General features: G+C 42.9%; 1 protein-coding gene across 1 annotated transcript in view; it reads left to right on the forward strand.

The window, feature by feature from the left end:
• The first annotated feature begins 5,988 nt into the window (after positions 1-5,988).
• The window catches only part of LOC126237363 (neutral ceramidase-like), a 327,593-nt gene continuing 318,199 nt past the window's right edge, over positions 5,989-15,382 (forward strand). The window contains exon 1 of the mRNA XM_049947431.1: positions 5,989-6,089. The gene's annotated coding sequence lies outside the window, so the exon portion shown is untranslated. The remainder of the gene's footprint in view (positions 6,090-15,382) is intronic.

Below are 15,382 nucleotides of genomic sequence, written 5' to 3' on the forward strand. Positions count from 1 at the left end.
ACCAACTGCTGAGGTCATCAGTCCCAAAGCTTACAGACTACTTAACCTAACTTAACGCTAGGGACAACACACACACCCATACCCGAGGAAGGATTCGAACCTCCGACGGGAGGAGCCGCGCAAAACCGTGGCAAGGCACCCTCGGACCACGCGAACCGTGGCAAGGCGCCCTTGACCGCATGGCTACCCCCGCGCGGCAAATTGTCAGTCACATTTTGCAGTTTTGCTTCTAAACTACCACCCATACGAGTTTGATTTCAGTGGCTGCAGTTTGCAGTTTTGCATCTAAATTGTCAGTAACATTTTGCAAAATGGTTCAAATGGCTCTGAGCACTAAGGGACTTAACTTCTGAGGTCATCAGTCCCCTAGAACTTAGAACTAATTAAACCTAACTAACCTAAGGACATCACACACATCCATGCCCGAGGCAGGATTCGAACCTGCGACCGTAGCGGTCGCGCGGTTCCAGACTGTAGCGCCTAGAACAGCTCGGCCACTCCGGCCGGCCACATTTTGCAGTTTTGCATCTAAATTGTCAGTCACATTTTGCAGCTTTGCTTCTAAACTACCTGCTACATCTGCCTGAGCTTCGATAAAGTGCGCATTTTGTTCATGAACAGCGGGATGAAAACCTTGCATCTGTTCTCTGAAAAATGTGAACAGTTCCGCGAAATTAGTAGGTACTGATTCACCCTGGGTGAGCTTCAGTGTGTTCGGCCGGAGGTGCATTTTCACCCGCCAATAATTCATTATTTTGAGTTTCGTGACTCGCCATATTTTACTCGTCACTGTCTACTTCTGATTCTATTCCGGGCGATGTAGCCATTTTAATGTTTCCACCGACTTCGCCCATGAATTAAAAAAATACACCTCACTGAATTTAAGAAAATTGTCCGTTAATTCTCCTCAATTTACACGCGGCAATTGTTATTTCGTAAGAATTACTGTTAATGTATAGCGATTTACAATAAAACAATCTAGTGACGATTCTCAGTCATTCTAGAAAGCGGCCATCTTGACGAAATTACGTTTTGCAAATTTCACGAAAAAGTTTGCAGGCTATTGAGAGGAACGTTTTTTAGAATTTAACACTCCCTATTTGACTTTTGCACACCAGGGCAAACAGTTATGTCCTTACCTCCTTTCTTACTGGACTGCAGCAATGCCTCGTATTACCTGGCTCGTTGAAATTGTCTCGTTTCTCGTTACAGTGGTTTTTCATGCAACAGAAATATACAAATTGTTTTTAGATACCAAATTTACAATAATACATATACATACATCTATACATACATAAATAAGTCCTGTCATGGTCGCCATTTTTATGGTGGCGGTTTATTATTATTATTATTATTATTATTATCTTTTTGAAATTAGATATTGAAATTTTGGAATTTAAATACCACCATATTTTTAGCTAGGCTTCTCTACCGGGTTTGTTTGTTGGCGGGTATCATTCTGGGACGTGATTTACGCCTAAAAGCTATCGGACTTTGTTTTGCGAAAAGTGAAATTTTAGATGCAGGTTCTATTTTGAAAGCAAACCAATCGTATTCCACTGATTGGTGGACATCCCCACACAAAGTAAGTCATATTCATGAAAAAAAGCTGAGGAAAATAGGTATGGTTATTCTTAATTACAAACACAATGAAATTAAATAATAATTATTATTATTACGCAAAATGAGTACAAGTAACAGAATCTCTACTTAACTGCGACCATACCGGACACTGGCTGATTAAAAAGAGACAGAACAAAAGGTTGTCGGTCCGTTTCGTTTCAAACTAAACAGATCATCTTATCACAGAGATGTTTTATTGTAATCGCAATGTCTATTAAGCAGCGATAAAGTCGTCTCACCGCTACTGCGCGAAAACACACAGTCGCGAAATCCGCTAACACTTGGGGAACATTACACCATTCTTCTACTCCTTCCCCTACAACTCATTTCATTCCCTCATTACTATTAGATTCTCGTATCACTTTACCTACAGAATTTCCAGTAAATTATCCCCATATGCATTCTCTATCTCTTTATCATCAGGCTGCCACGTCCTCATATGTACCTAAACTATCGTTGTCGATGTTTCTTTGCTGTCGATAGAGATGAGAACAACTCTCACCGAACTGTTCACAGTAACTCACTCTCTGCCCTACCATCCTATTCATAACGAGTTCTTCTCCCATTACACCATTCTCTGCTGCTGTTGATATTACCCCTTACTCAACTGACTATAAGTCCTGGTCTTCGTTCCATTTCACTCCACTGACCCCCACTGTACCTAGATTGTGACTTAACATTTCCGTTTTCAGATTTTCTAGTTTCCCTACCACGTGCAAACCTCGGACGTTACATGCCCTGACTCGAAGAACGCTGTCATTTCGATTGTTATTCAGTCTTTTCCTTATGCTCACCTCCCCTTGGTAGCCCCGCTGGGTTACGAACGGGGGAGTAATCATGAATCATATCCTGTGGATACACAATATGCGTCTTTAACGCAGTGCTTTCCATTGCCTTTTGCGTTATCATGCCTTTGATCATTGCTGATTCTTCCGTCTTTAGGGTAAGTTTCCCACCCCAGGGGCAAGACAGCATCCTGAACCTCTGTCCACTCCTCCGCCCTCTTTGAGACCGTTGGCTGAATGAGGGTGACTTGTTGTGGCGAACTTCTTCGGCCGCCATTGTTGTTTATTATTGTTCAAAATTTAAGCGGTGGCAGGCTTCGAAGTCTGAACCGAGAGTATTTGAACAGTAATAAAAGAGAGCACCCCTATATCACTGGTGTAATTTCAAAGTTTCAGACAAGTTGCATGATTTATTCAACAGAAAGAGCTTCACAAGTTGAACAAGTCAATAATGCGTTGGTCCACATCTGGTTCTTACGTAAGCAGTTATTCGGTTTGGCATTGATTGACAGAATTGTTGTTTGTTCTCCTGAGGGATATCGTGGCAGATCCTATCCAACTGGCGCGCTAGATAGCCAAAGTCCCAGGATTGGTGCAGGTTGCTGGCCACAATGCTCCAAACGTTCTCAGTTTGTGAGAGATTCGGCGACATAGCTGGCCAAGATAGGGTCTGGCAAGCTCGAAGGAAAGCAGTAGAAACTCTCGCAGAGTGCAGGCGGGCGTTATCTTCCTGAAATGGAAGCAGTACATGGCTTGTCATGAAGAATAAGAAAACTGGTCGTAGAATATCGTCGATGTATTGCTGAGCTGTAAGGGTGCCGCAGATGACAACCAAAATGATCTACGAAATGAAATGGCACCACAGAGCATCGCTCCTAGCTGTCAGGCCCCTTAGTATCCCGTTGTTGCCCGGATCGTCTTCAGACAAGTTTCCACTTGTCGTCGGGGCTCATTTCGAAGCGAGATTCGTCACTGAATACAACTCTACTCCAGTCAATTGGATTCTCGGTCGAAAACATGTCTGGAACAGCTGTCGGTTACGAAACTGAAGATGCCCGCCACGCGACCCGACAGTCTGAAGTAACGCTCTGCAGTAGCATTTCATTTCGTATCAGGACCCCTTTTTTTGTCACCCACCGCGTCCTTACAGCACAGCAGTACTCAACGATATTCTACGAACAGTTTTGTTGCCTTCATGGCAAGCCATGCCGGGCGAACACTTCAGAAAGGTAATTCCCGCCTGCACACGATGAGGGTCTCTACTTCTTGTCTTCGTGTTTGCCAAACCCTACTTTGGCTATCTATTTCGCCGAACGTTTGTTCAAAAATGGCTCTGAGCACAATGGGACTTAACTTCTGAGGTCATCAGTCCCCTATAACTTACAACTACTTAAACCTAACTAACCTAAGGACATCACACACATCCATGCCCGAGGCAGGATTCGAACATGCGACCGTATCGGTCCCGCGGTTCCAGACTGTAGCGCCTAGAGCCGCTCGGCCACACCGGACGGCCGAACGTTTGTAGTATGACTTCTTAACTAATAGAACCCAGTACGTTGTACTCGATGGTGAGTGTTCGTCGGAGGTGAGGGTATCATCTGGAGTGCCCCAGGGAAGTGTGGTAGGTCCGCTGTTTTCTATCTACATAAATGTTCTTTTCGATAGGGTGGATAGCAATGTGCGGCTGTCTGCTGATGATGCTGTGGTGTACGGGAGGTGTTGTCGTTGAGTGACTGTAGGAGGATACAAGATGACTTGGACAGGATTTGTGATTGGTGTAAAGAATGGCAGCTAACTCTAAATATAGGTAAATGTAAATTAATGCAGATGAATAGGAAAAAGAATCCTGTATTGTTTGAATACTCCATTAGTAGTGTAGCGCTTGTCACAGTCACGTCGATTAAATATTTGGGCGTAACATTGCAGAGCGATATGAAGTGGGACAAGCGTGTAATGGCAGTTGTGAGGAAGGCGGATAGTCGTCTTCGGTTCATTGGTAAAATTTTGGGAAGATGTGGTTCATCTGTAAAGGAGACCGATTATAAAACACTAATACGACCTATTCTTGAGTACTGTTCGAGCTTTTGGGATCCCTATAAGGTCGGATTGAGGGAGGACATTGAAGCAATTCAGAAGTAGATTGCTATATTTGTTACTGGTAGGTTTGATCATCACGCGAGTGTTACCGAAATGCTTCAGGAAATCGGGTGGGAGTCTCTAGAGGAAAGGAGGAGTTCTTTTCGTGAATCGCTACTGACTAAATTTAGAGAACCAGCATTTGAGGCTGACTGCAGGGCAATTTTATTGCCGCCAACTTACATTTCGCGAAAAGACCACAAAGATAAGATAAGAGAGATTAGGGCTCGTACAGAGGCATATAAGCAGTCATTTTTCCCTCGTTCTGTTTGGGAGTGGAACAGGGAGAGAAGATGCTAGTTGTGGTACGAGGTACCCTCCGCCACGCACCGTATGGTGGATTGCCGAGTATGTATGTAGATGTAGATGTGGGCAGGTCCCTCCAACCAGCTCGGGATTTTTGACGATCTGATGCTTCCTTTGGACATAACTTAAAGCATTACCCATCAGGAAGATATTCAACAACTCTTTAACAATCAGTGCCAAGCCTAATAATTGGCTGCATAAGGGGTAGAGGTGGACCAACGCATCATCGACTTGGTCCTGTTTGTGAAGCTCTTTATCTTGAATACATCATCCAGTTTGTAATAATTTGTTTGTGTCTACATGTACATCAAATCTACCGATTTACGTCGCATTTGGATAGTTTCTTCGTCGTACGTCGTTTTCTTGGCTTAGAGTGTGTAAGACAATCTCTTCATGTTCGCCTTTACTTCCGGTTTGCTTCGGTTGTATAAATAAATAAGATAATAACAATATTTAATTACGATACCAGTCACTTATTGCTTCTTTCAGCTCTGATAATGATAAGTGTATCTGAAAAATTCGAAGTTTCGGCATCGTTCGTATTTCACTTCAAAATTGCAGGTTCCCTTATCATTATTCTGGTTGGGTAAGTCACTTTACTATACCGACCTTTGCGGTGCAGTGTTGAGGCACTACACTCGCTTTCCAAAATACAGTGGTTCAGATCACCGCTAGCCGTCTAGAATTACATTTTTCGTGGTTAACCCAAATCATATTACGTAAATGGACAGTAACTTACCGATTTCCTCTCACTTCGAGATGGTACTCGTTTTTAAATGCCTCGTTGTTGACACAACATTAAATTCCGTCTTCAGACCTCAAGTAAGAGGAGCGCTAGAGCAATATTAACTGCTACAGTGCTTAGGCAATACCACCTGCTACATTGCACGCTGAGGAAAGATCAACTTGTGATCTGATCTTCAGTTTATCTGCTAGCAGATCGTTATCTGAGTTTCACGATATTTTTCCTGGACAGCGCAACGCTTAACCGAGCCCTCGAGTCGAAGCAACCAGCACTATCGCCTCCCTAAACACCCACACACATAGCTGCGCGTGTGATGTTTTGTGGTCACGTGACGTATCGACGCTTACGGGGAGACACTGTCCCCTCCCCGGACAGTGCGTTTTACGAGGTCTGACGGTGCGGAGCGCATGCGCGTGGCAGCTAACGGCAACAAAAGCTGAGCAGCGCTTTCGGCTTCTGAAAGCATGCCGATTGTCCAACGCTGACAAAAGGTACTGTGCTACCATTTTTCCCCATGAAAATACGGGATACATCAATAGGCTGTGCTCAACTAACACATAATTTCTGAAACTGTGTTAACGGACACACTATACTGGATAAATGGACTTTGCATCAGAACAGTGTTGATTAATACGTCAAGTGAAGTGCGCTTACAAATACCTCACATTGCTAGAATTTTTCGCGTATTTTTAACTGAGTGAACTACAGTCCTGATTTTTTTAGTGAGTCCGGGGTTGCAAAAATGCCTGGAGTTGGAGAATTATATGAATGACAAGGATTTTTGTATTATTGTTTCAGACGCGTGTTTTCGTGCGTGAGCTCGTCTACACGTTTATGATCGTTTTATCTCCATTGTTTTTTTTTTTTTTTGTCTCGCTACTTTCCAAACCACATTTCTCGATATGTACTGTACATCTAAACTCGTTAAAAAGTTATACGACACAAAATTTTCACCTTCTGGCTCCAAAAGCGAGGCAGTTATTGTGCACGTTATTTCGCCATTTTATTTATTAATTGTGGTGATCTTTGGAAAACATTAGTTAGGCAACAGTAACGGTGGGTAGCTCAAACAGAAGTGGAGTATTTGAGACTGGAGGAGGCAATTCAAGACAGACATTTAAATTTCGATGAAAAGTCAGGTGACATTGCTCAAAGTTCAACTCAACATCTATTGCAGTGTGTGAAAAAATACGAACTTGGAGATACAGCTGATAATACTAACAGTAATTTTAGTAGTATGAAGAGATTAAAATGTTTTTATAAATGTTCAAACTAATTGAGATACACATATTTCAGGTACTGGTGGTTCAGCCCACACTGTACACACACCATTTCTGAAAAAATTAATATGTAGTGAAAAGTACAATTGTATAAATAAAGGGTACGTGGTAATATATCCCGCGTTGGACCCAAAATATATGGTAAGAATACTTCGGTTCCACTTGAGAATCATTGCATCAGCAACTGTAGTATCTAAAGCATCTGTTTTGTCACATGACTAATAGTGATTTGTTTTTCAAAACAAACGCTTGATTCCTGTATTTGACCTGGGGATGCACTGAGCAAGATCTGTAATTTTAGCCAGGACTTAAGTTTCATACATTTTTGCTTTCACACTTCAAATATTTCAACCCATCTACTATGAACTTCTTCCTTGGACTTGTTCCAGTAATTTAATTTCAATAGTTTTGATAGCGCAATATTTATCATATACACTTGTACTATCAACTTATAGGACGTGCATCCCTTCCCCAAGCATCAAGGAATAGTAATCAAATAAATCAAAGGCTCTGAGGAGCTTTCATAAAATCCAAGGTTAAGTAGAGACGGCAAGCATTACACATCAGTAATCAAGAAAAATTCATTTACCACTTCAATAGACTTAACAGAAGTGGCCCAAAAAAAAAATATTCTCCGCAATAAAGATAAGGAATCACCAATTACCGGTCTCTTTTAGCTGTTCGCATTTGATAATAATTATGCTTTTAGTGATTCTGAATAAACGAATTCAAGAGTGCAAAAATCGATAAACAACAACGCAGGCACACAGACAAGCTCATGATATTAAAAACGAACTATCCATATCCATGGGAAGCAAATAACAACACCACAATGTAGACCTCGGTATGGCGTGAAACAGAAATAAATGCACTCTGATGATTATTGTAACCGTCCCCGTATCACTACCTTAAACTTGTAACACACAAAATAAGCAGTTATGGTGAGTTTATATCACCGCCAGTGTCTTACTGTATTTACTTAACAAAATGGTGTGACAGATCTTAACTTAGCAACACTGGACAAATACGACACACTAATAACTGCATACACAAAATGGCAAACAACCAGTGCACAGTAATGACAGAAGCTGATGAAATGAATTAAAATTTTGTGCCACGGCCGGGACTTGAACCCGGGTCTCCTGCTCCTCGAGTCCCTGCCGTGACACAAGTTTTAATCAATTTCCTTAGCTTCCATCGTTATCATAGATAAAGCTGAGACTCGTATGTCTCAAGAAAAATTTAATTATATCAGATCTATAAACCAGCGCACGGTTCGCCGCGCAAGACGCGCCCTTGCAAGTGAACCTAAAGCCCAAATCTCGCACGGTTATATAAAACTTGAATTTAAAAAATGATACTTGGTGCCCAAGATCCCATATACACTCCTGGAAATGGAAAAAAGAACACATTGACACCGGTGTGTCAGACCCACCATACTTGCTCCGGACACTGCGAGAGGGCTGTACAAGCAATGATCACACGCACGGCACAGCGGACACACCAGGAACCGCGGTGTTGGCCGTCGAATGGCGCTAGCTGCGCAGCATTTGTGCACCGCCGCCGTCAGTGTCAGCCAGTTTGCCGTGGCATACGGAGCTCCATCGCAGTCTTTAACACTGGTAGCATGCCGCGACAGCGTGGACGTGAACCGTATGTGCAGTTGACGGACTTTGAGCGAGGGCGTATAGTGGGCATGCGGGAGGCCGGGTGGACGTACCGCCGAATTGCTCAACACGTGGGGCGTGAGGTCTCCACAGTACATCGATGTTGTCGCCAGTGGTCGGCGGAAGGTGCACGTGCCCGTCGACCTGGGACCGGACCGCAGCGACGCACGGATGCACGCCAAGACCGTAGGATCCTACGCAGTGCCGTAGGGGACCGCACCGCCACTTCCCAGCAAATTAGGGACACTGTTGCTCCTGGGGTATCGGCGAGGACCATTCGCAACCGTCTCCATGAAGCTGGGCTACGGCCCCGCACACCGTTAGGCCGTCTTCCGCTCACGCCCCAACATCGTGCAGCCCGCCTCCAGTGGTGTCGCGACAGGCGTGAATGGAGGGACGAATGGAGACGTGTCGTCTTCAGCGATGAGAGTCGCTTCTGCCTTGGTGCCAATGATGGTCGTATGCGTGTTTGGTGCCGTGCAGGTGAGCGCCACAATCAGGACTGCATACAACCGAGGCACACAGGGCCAACACCCGGCATCATGGTGTGGGGAGCGATCTCCTACACTGGCCGTACACCACTGGTGATCGTCGAGGGGACACTGAATAGTGCACGGTACATCCAAACCGTCATCGAACCCATCGTTCTACCATTCCTAGACCGGCAAGGGAACTTGCTGTTCCAACAGGACAATGCACGTCCGCATGTATCCCGTGCCACCCAACGTGCTCTAGAAGGTGTAAGTCAACTACCCTGGCCAGCAAGATCTCCGGATCTGTCCCCCATTGAGCATGTTTGGGACTGGATGAAGCGTCGTCTCACGCGGTCTGCACGTCCAGCACGAACGCTGGTCCAACTGAGGCGCCAGGTGGAAATGGCATGGCAAGCCGTTCCACAGGACTACATCCAGCATCTCTACGATCGTCTCCATGGGAGAATAGCAGCCTGCATTGCAGCGAAAGGTGGATATACACTGTACTAGTGCCGACATTGTGCATGCTCTGTTGCCTGTGTCTATGTGCCTGTGGTTCTGTCAGTGTGATCATGTGATGTATCTGACCCCAGGAATGTGTCAATAAAGTTTGCCCTTCCTGGGACAATGAATTCACGGTGTTCGTATTTCAATTTCCAGGAGTGTAGTTCAACTAAGGTGGCCATGGCGGGTAGATTTTCAGCCCCACCACGCAGCATTACAACAGGGAGCCTAATGCCGCTGACACACTTATCCATTTTTAAAAGAGAAGCAAAGCTTAACAACAACACCTAAATTAACAATCCGGCCTGATTTACTGGCAGCACTTCTCTTAAACTCATGAATGTCGATACAGTGACACAATGACATCAGCTTAATCTTAATCAAATACACCGGGTTCTTGCCCTCCGTAATAAAGCCGTAACGTAACTGAGAGGCATACAGTCAGACCCAAAACACCGAGGATGCTCTTATACGAACAAGATTCCCTAACGGTGGTTGCTGTGGTAACAGCCTCACGTACAAACGCCAGCTGCCCCACTGGCCCCGGCCGCACACACATCTTACGGCTCCATTCACGAGCCATGTCAACTAATGTTTCCTGGGGCCGACCTCTCTTTGACCCTGCACAGCATGCCTCCAAATATGCTTCTCGCCGGGCACAGCTCTGCTCTCCCGCCCACCCAAATCAAAGAATACGTATGCGGAAATATCGATATCGCATTGGCGCCAGTTGTCAGTTACGCACGCAAGTGGTCCTGTATATCAGTTGGCTGCTTCTCAACAGCTCTTTTTGCTTTGTTGTGAATGACATGTGCCACGCAACCAACACCTGTAAGATAATTCCTAACAAGGTTTCCTTGTAATTTGGCAAAAACATTTTCTCTGCCACTTCTGGTTGCTCCGCTAAACATACTGTTAATATAGTCAGCAGGGAAAGACACGAACTCTGATTCTAAGTAGTAATCAAGCAGAATCGATATCACAGTTTAAGTTGTTAGAGTGGAAGTTGCATTTTCAATAGATATGAATTCCATTATTTTTTGATGCACCCCGTTTCCTGAAATGAAATAATTAACGTACACTGGAAGAAACCTTGTTGCTTTGTGATTACCGGTAACAATGGATAGACTTACGAAGTTTACTTGGTCAAGATATTCTTTAAGAAGTTGTTTACACCGAGGTATTAATACAATGTTAACAAAGGCTACAGCTTTGGTTCGTTTACAGCTTAACTTGACATTACACAGTTTTTGTAATGACATTTGTTGTGCAGTCTATGGAACTGATGGCTACGATCTTGACAAACGACAGTGTATGCAAAATTTCTCCTCTCTGCTACCAATGCACCTTCGTCATTTCCTGGAATTTCACTAACTACGTTTTTTTATTTTTTATTTACCCATTCCATATTGACACAATGTATAGCTCAGGACTGTAATATGTGTGGTTCTCACTATACATAGTTTACTGTATTGAAGTGTCTTATAGCAATTACGGTGAAGTATCAGGTCAACTCTCAATGATATTGTTATTTCCTAGGTTGTTATCATTAATGTGAAAGCAGGATAGCGCTCTACTAAAGCATGTTTACACTGGTTATGCTTTACATTTTTAAATGTCCGTTCCATAGAGAGGACGTAAGTAGAATTTCTTAGGATGTGTGAAGCAAACTTACCTACTATTTGTTCGATGAAGAAGCTACTGATTTTAGAAGAAGCCAGTTTATGTTTGTTTGATTTACTATGCCGAACACTATCCGAGTTCGCACCATGTGCAACCGAAAATACGGTACGGCGAATTTTACAGTGAACTTGATGGCTCTAAGTACTATGGGACTTATCATCTGAGGTTATCAGTCCCCTAGACTTAGAAAAATGGTTCAAATAGCTCTGAGCACTATGGGACCTTACATCGGAGGTCATCAGTCCCCTAGAATTTAGAACTACTTAAACCTAACTAACCTAAGGACAACACACACATCCATGCCGGAGGCAGGATTCGAACCTGCGACCGTAGAAGTAGCGCGGTTCCGGATTCAAGTGCCTAGAACCTCCCGGTCACGTGGTCGGCAGTGAACTTCATAACTAAGCTTTTGCTCTTGGAAGAAAGGATATTTTTCCTTTAAATCTGCAGAAAGGTGCATCTGCTTTTAGGCAAAATAGCTTAGTTCACGCAATCAAATCATATCAACCGCCTGTCCTGGACTAAGCAGATTTCGTCTGTCTTCGTTGTTCACAGAACGCTCTAGACAAGTTTGTCACTCCACGAAATGGAGAACGCAGTTCTTCATTATAATTTAGGAAAACGTTGTCGAGAAAGTACGGAACCTATTCGCATCCCAACAAAAATTGTGGGGACGCGGTACACACAACCGAAAAAAGGGGCTACTCCGTTTTATGTTTTTCCGTATTATATTCACGCACCCTTTCGGTGTTTTAATATAGCTATACGTTATATAATTTACCTATAGCTCATATTGTTGATACCAGTGATCTCACGTTTATCATGTTATACTCGTTACACGCACACACACACACACACACACACACACACTACGTATATATACATAGTAGAACAACGGGTGTCTCAAAATTTTGTTTCAGCGTTTCCTTTTGTCCATATTACTTTCAGTGTCTCTGGGTGGGCTCTTACTCCTATCTTTAGACCAAGTGTTTCCTGTCTTCGTACGTGAATTTTCCTGCATAATTATTTAACTTGTTTCCTGCTATCTTATTGTTGATGAAAAGAGGAAGAAGAAGATGTGCGAAGAGATTGTCCTAAACTTATCTCTCGCCCTGTGTGAAGAAGTGAGCCTAACAAGCACTCAGGCGCCTGCATAAAAACCCATTCAACTTTTAATTGAATTATTGTAGAGGATCAAATAAAACTCGCCTAACTGACTTCATGACAATACTGAATATTTCATTCCATTTCTACAAGATCTAGTTAGCAGTGGAGCAGCACAGCTTTAATGTGAATACTTAACGAAACGAAAGAAAGCGTAAAAAAATACACAAGTCACTCACTTTATCAACTGCCACAGTCAAAAAAAGATCGGAAGTAATTTTACATGTCGCTTCTTTCAGACAGCCTTTTATTACGACGATCCGTTTTATTGACTCGTTTTAAGCTTTACTGCGTGTCTCATCGAACTCAACAATTTGCCTAGCTAATGTGGTCAGCTCTATTCTTTTAATATTCCTATGGAATTTTCATCTACGTTTTATGAATCCGAAAGTCATAGTGGATCTATTGAAGTTCGTTATTTGTTCTTTATAATCAGCATATTCCTTTAAAGAATGATTTGCACCTAAAATTTTCCTGATTGCTTTAGGATTTTCCTGATTACTTTTCCTACATGTTGCTCTGTCCATTCGAAGTTAATATCCAATTGCCTCTGAGGCAATACCCAAATTTTGTTTCTCATCTCTTCTTCTTAGATGTTTTTCTTTTTTTCTTACGAACCAAGCTGACTCACCATGGGTATTACATCTGCCATTTTAGAATTTATACACCTTAAGAGATGTGTAATCCAATTTCATGCCTATAGAGTATCGCTTCATCTGTGCTTTCGGATTCGTGATTTCCTGTCAGAAAGACCACAGTATGCAGTGATCGACGGAACATAATCGAGTAAAACAGAAGTGATGTCGGGCGTTCACCAAGGAAGCCATATACGCTTTCTTCGTTCCTAATTTATATAATGATTTAGGGGACAAACTGACAGATGATTTGCAGAGCATACTGTCATACAGGGAGCGAAAGGCTATTTACAATTTGTACAGAAACCAGATGGCAGTTATAAGAGTCGAGGGGCATGAAAGGGAAGCAGTGGTTGGGAAAGGAGTGAGACAGTGTTGTAGCCTCTCCCCGATGTTATTCAATCTGTATATTGAGCAAGCAGTAAAGGAAACAAAAGAATAATTCGGAGTAGGTATTAAAATCCATGGAGAAGAAATAAAAACTTTGAGGTTCGCCGATGACATTGTAATTCTGTCAGAGACAGCAAAGGACTTGGAAGAGCAGTTGAATGGAATGGGCAGTGTCTTGAAAGGTGGATATAAGTTGAACATCAACAAAAGCAAAACGAGGATAATGGAATGTAGTCAAATTAAATCGGGTGATGCTGAGGGGATTAGATTAGGAAATGAGACACTTAAAGTAGTAAAGGAGTTTTGCTATTTAGGGAGTAAAATAACTGATGATGGTCGAAGTAGAGAGGATATAAAATGTAGACTGGCAATGGCAAGGAAATCTTTTCTGAAGAAGAGAAATTTGTTAACATCGAGTATAGATTTAAGTGTCAGGAAGTCGTTTCTGAAAGTATTTGTATGGAGTGTAGCCATGTATGGAAGTGAAACATGGACGATAACCAGTTGGGACAAGAAGAGAATAGAAGCTTTCGAAATGTGGTGCTACAGAAGAATGCTGAAGATAAGGTGGGTAGATCACATAACTAATGAGGAGGTACTGAATAGGATTGGGGAGAAGAGGAGTTTGTGGCACAACTTGACCAGAAGAAGGGATCGTTTGGTAGGACATGTTCTGAGGCATCAAGGGATCACCAATTTAGTATTGGAGGGCAGCGTGGAAGGTAAAAATCGTAGAGGGAGACCAAGAGATGAATACACTAAGCAGATTCAGAAGGATGTAGGTTGCAGTAGGTACTGGGAGATGAAGAAGCTTGCACAGGATAGAGTAGCATGGAGAGCTGCATCAAACCAGTCTCAGGACTGAAGACCACAACAACAACAACTGTCATTTAACATCTAGTAACGTCAGCAGACGATCAAAACCAATTGGAAAATCACTTTCGGTAGACACAATATCTGCATGCTACGAATATTAGCGATTGTCCTTGAATAAGGAAAAGAGTGAGGCCATACACATGTGTACGAACAGAAATCCGTTAAATACCGGTTAGCCGATAAATAGCACAAATTTAAAGGCTGGCATTTCAAATAGATACATAGAAATTACCATTACTGAAACGTGTCAGGCTGTAGTCAGCTTCATACGTACTACATTTTAATTGTGCGCATTTATTGAATCAGTGGCATGAGATTTTGTTCTCTAGAATTTAGCGTATACGTAATGTAGGACTTAAATATGAAGGGGCATTTGTGATGATTACTGAAATTATCCATTCCTCATTTTAGTAATCTTGCTGTCCTGAATCTCTGTGTGGTTAGATGGCAGAATAGCAGAGCTTTGGGCAGAGGGTGGCGTTAGGACAGGGATGGAACTCAGGTCAACATCCGGGGGAAGGTCGCCCGCAAACCAGTTTATCGGTTTGGCCTGCGGGCTGTTTCTCCATGGTCCTTCAAGTGGGCCGGCGTTTTTTCTCTCTGAGGGGATTCATTTTCCTCGAATTGACGGCGCTCCGCCCACTTTTTCGACTGTTTGTTCCATGTGAAATATCGTGGCACATCAGTATACATTAATGTCTTTGCGTATTGAACGGGAATACCAGGTCGGTTGCATAGTTCGAAAAACTCAGTTAACGTGGTTTTTGGCGCAATTGATGCACGTTGTAGAGCAGTCTCTTCCGTGAAATAAACACGCTGTCCATTTTCAAGGTGCACGGCCAAATGCATAACAGCAGGGTCTCTTTCGTGTATCGGAAAACCCAAAATACGCCAAATTGCTTTATTGCTGCTAGTGTATCGGCCCATTTGATACCGTGTTATTTCATCGTTTTCGTTAACATTATGAACAGCAAATACAGCCATATCACTGCCCTTAGGGACATATTTGCATATATATTTTATGGACTTCACCGAACTGCAGAGGTCAATGTATATGTGTGCTTTGTAGATTTTACATAGCAGTGGTGAATACGGAACCACCCTGTGATATT

Source organism: Schistocerca nitens, chromosome 2, assembly GCF_023898315.1.
Source record: "Schistocerca nitens isolate TAMUIC-IGC-003100 chromosome 2, iqSchNite1.1, whole genome shotgun sequence".
NCBI classification, from domain to species: Eukaryota; Metazoa; Arthropoda; class Insecta; order Orthoptera; family Acrididae; genus Schistocerca; species Schistocerca nitens.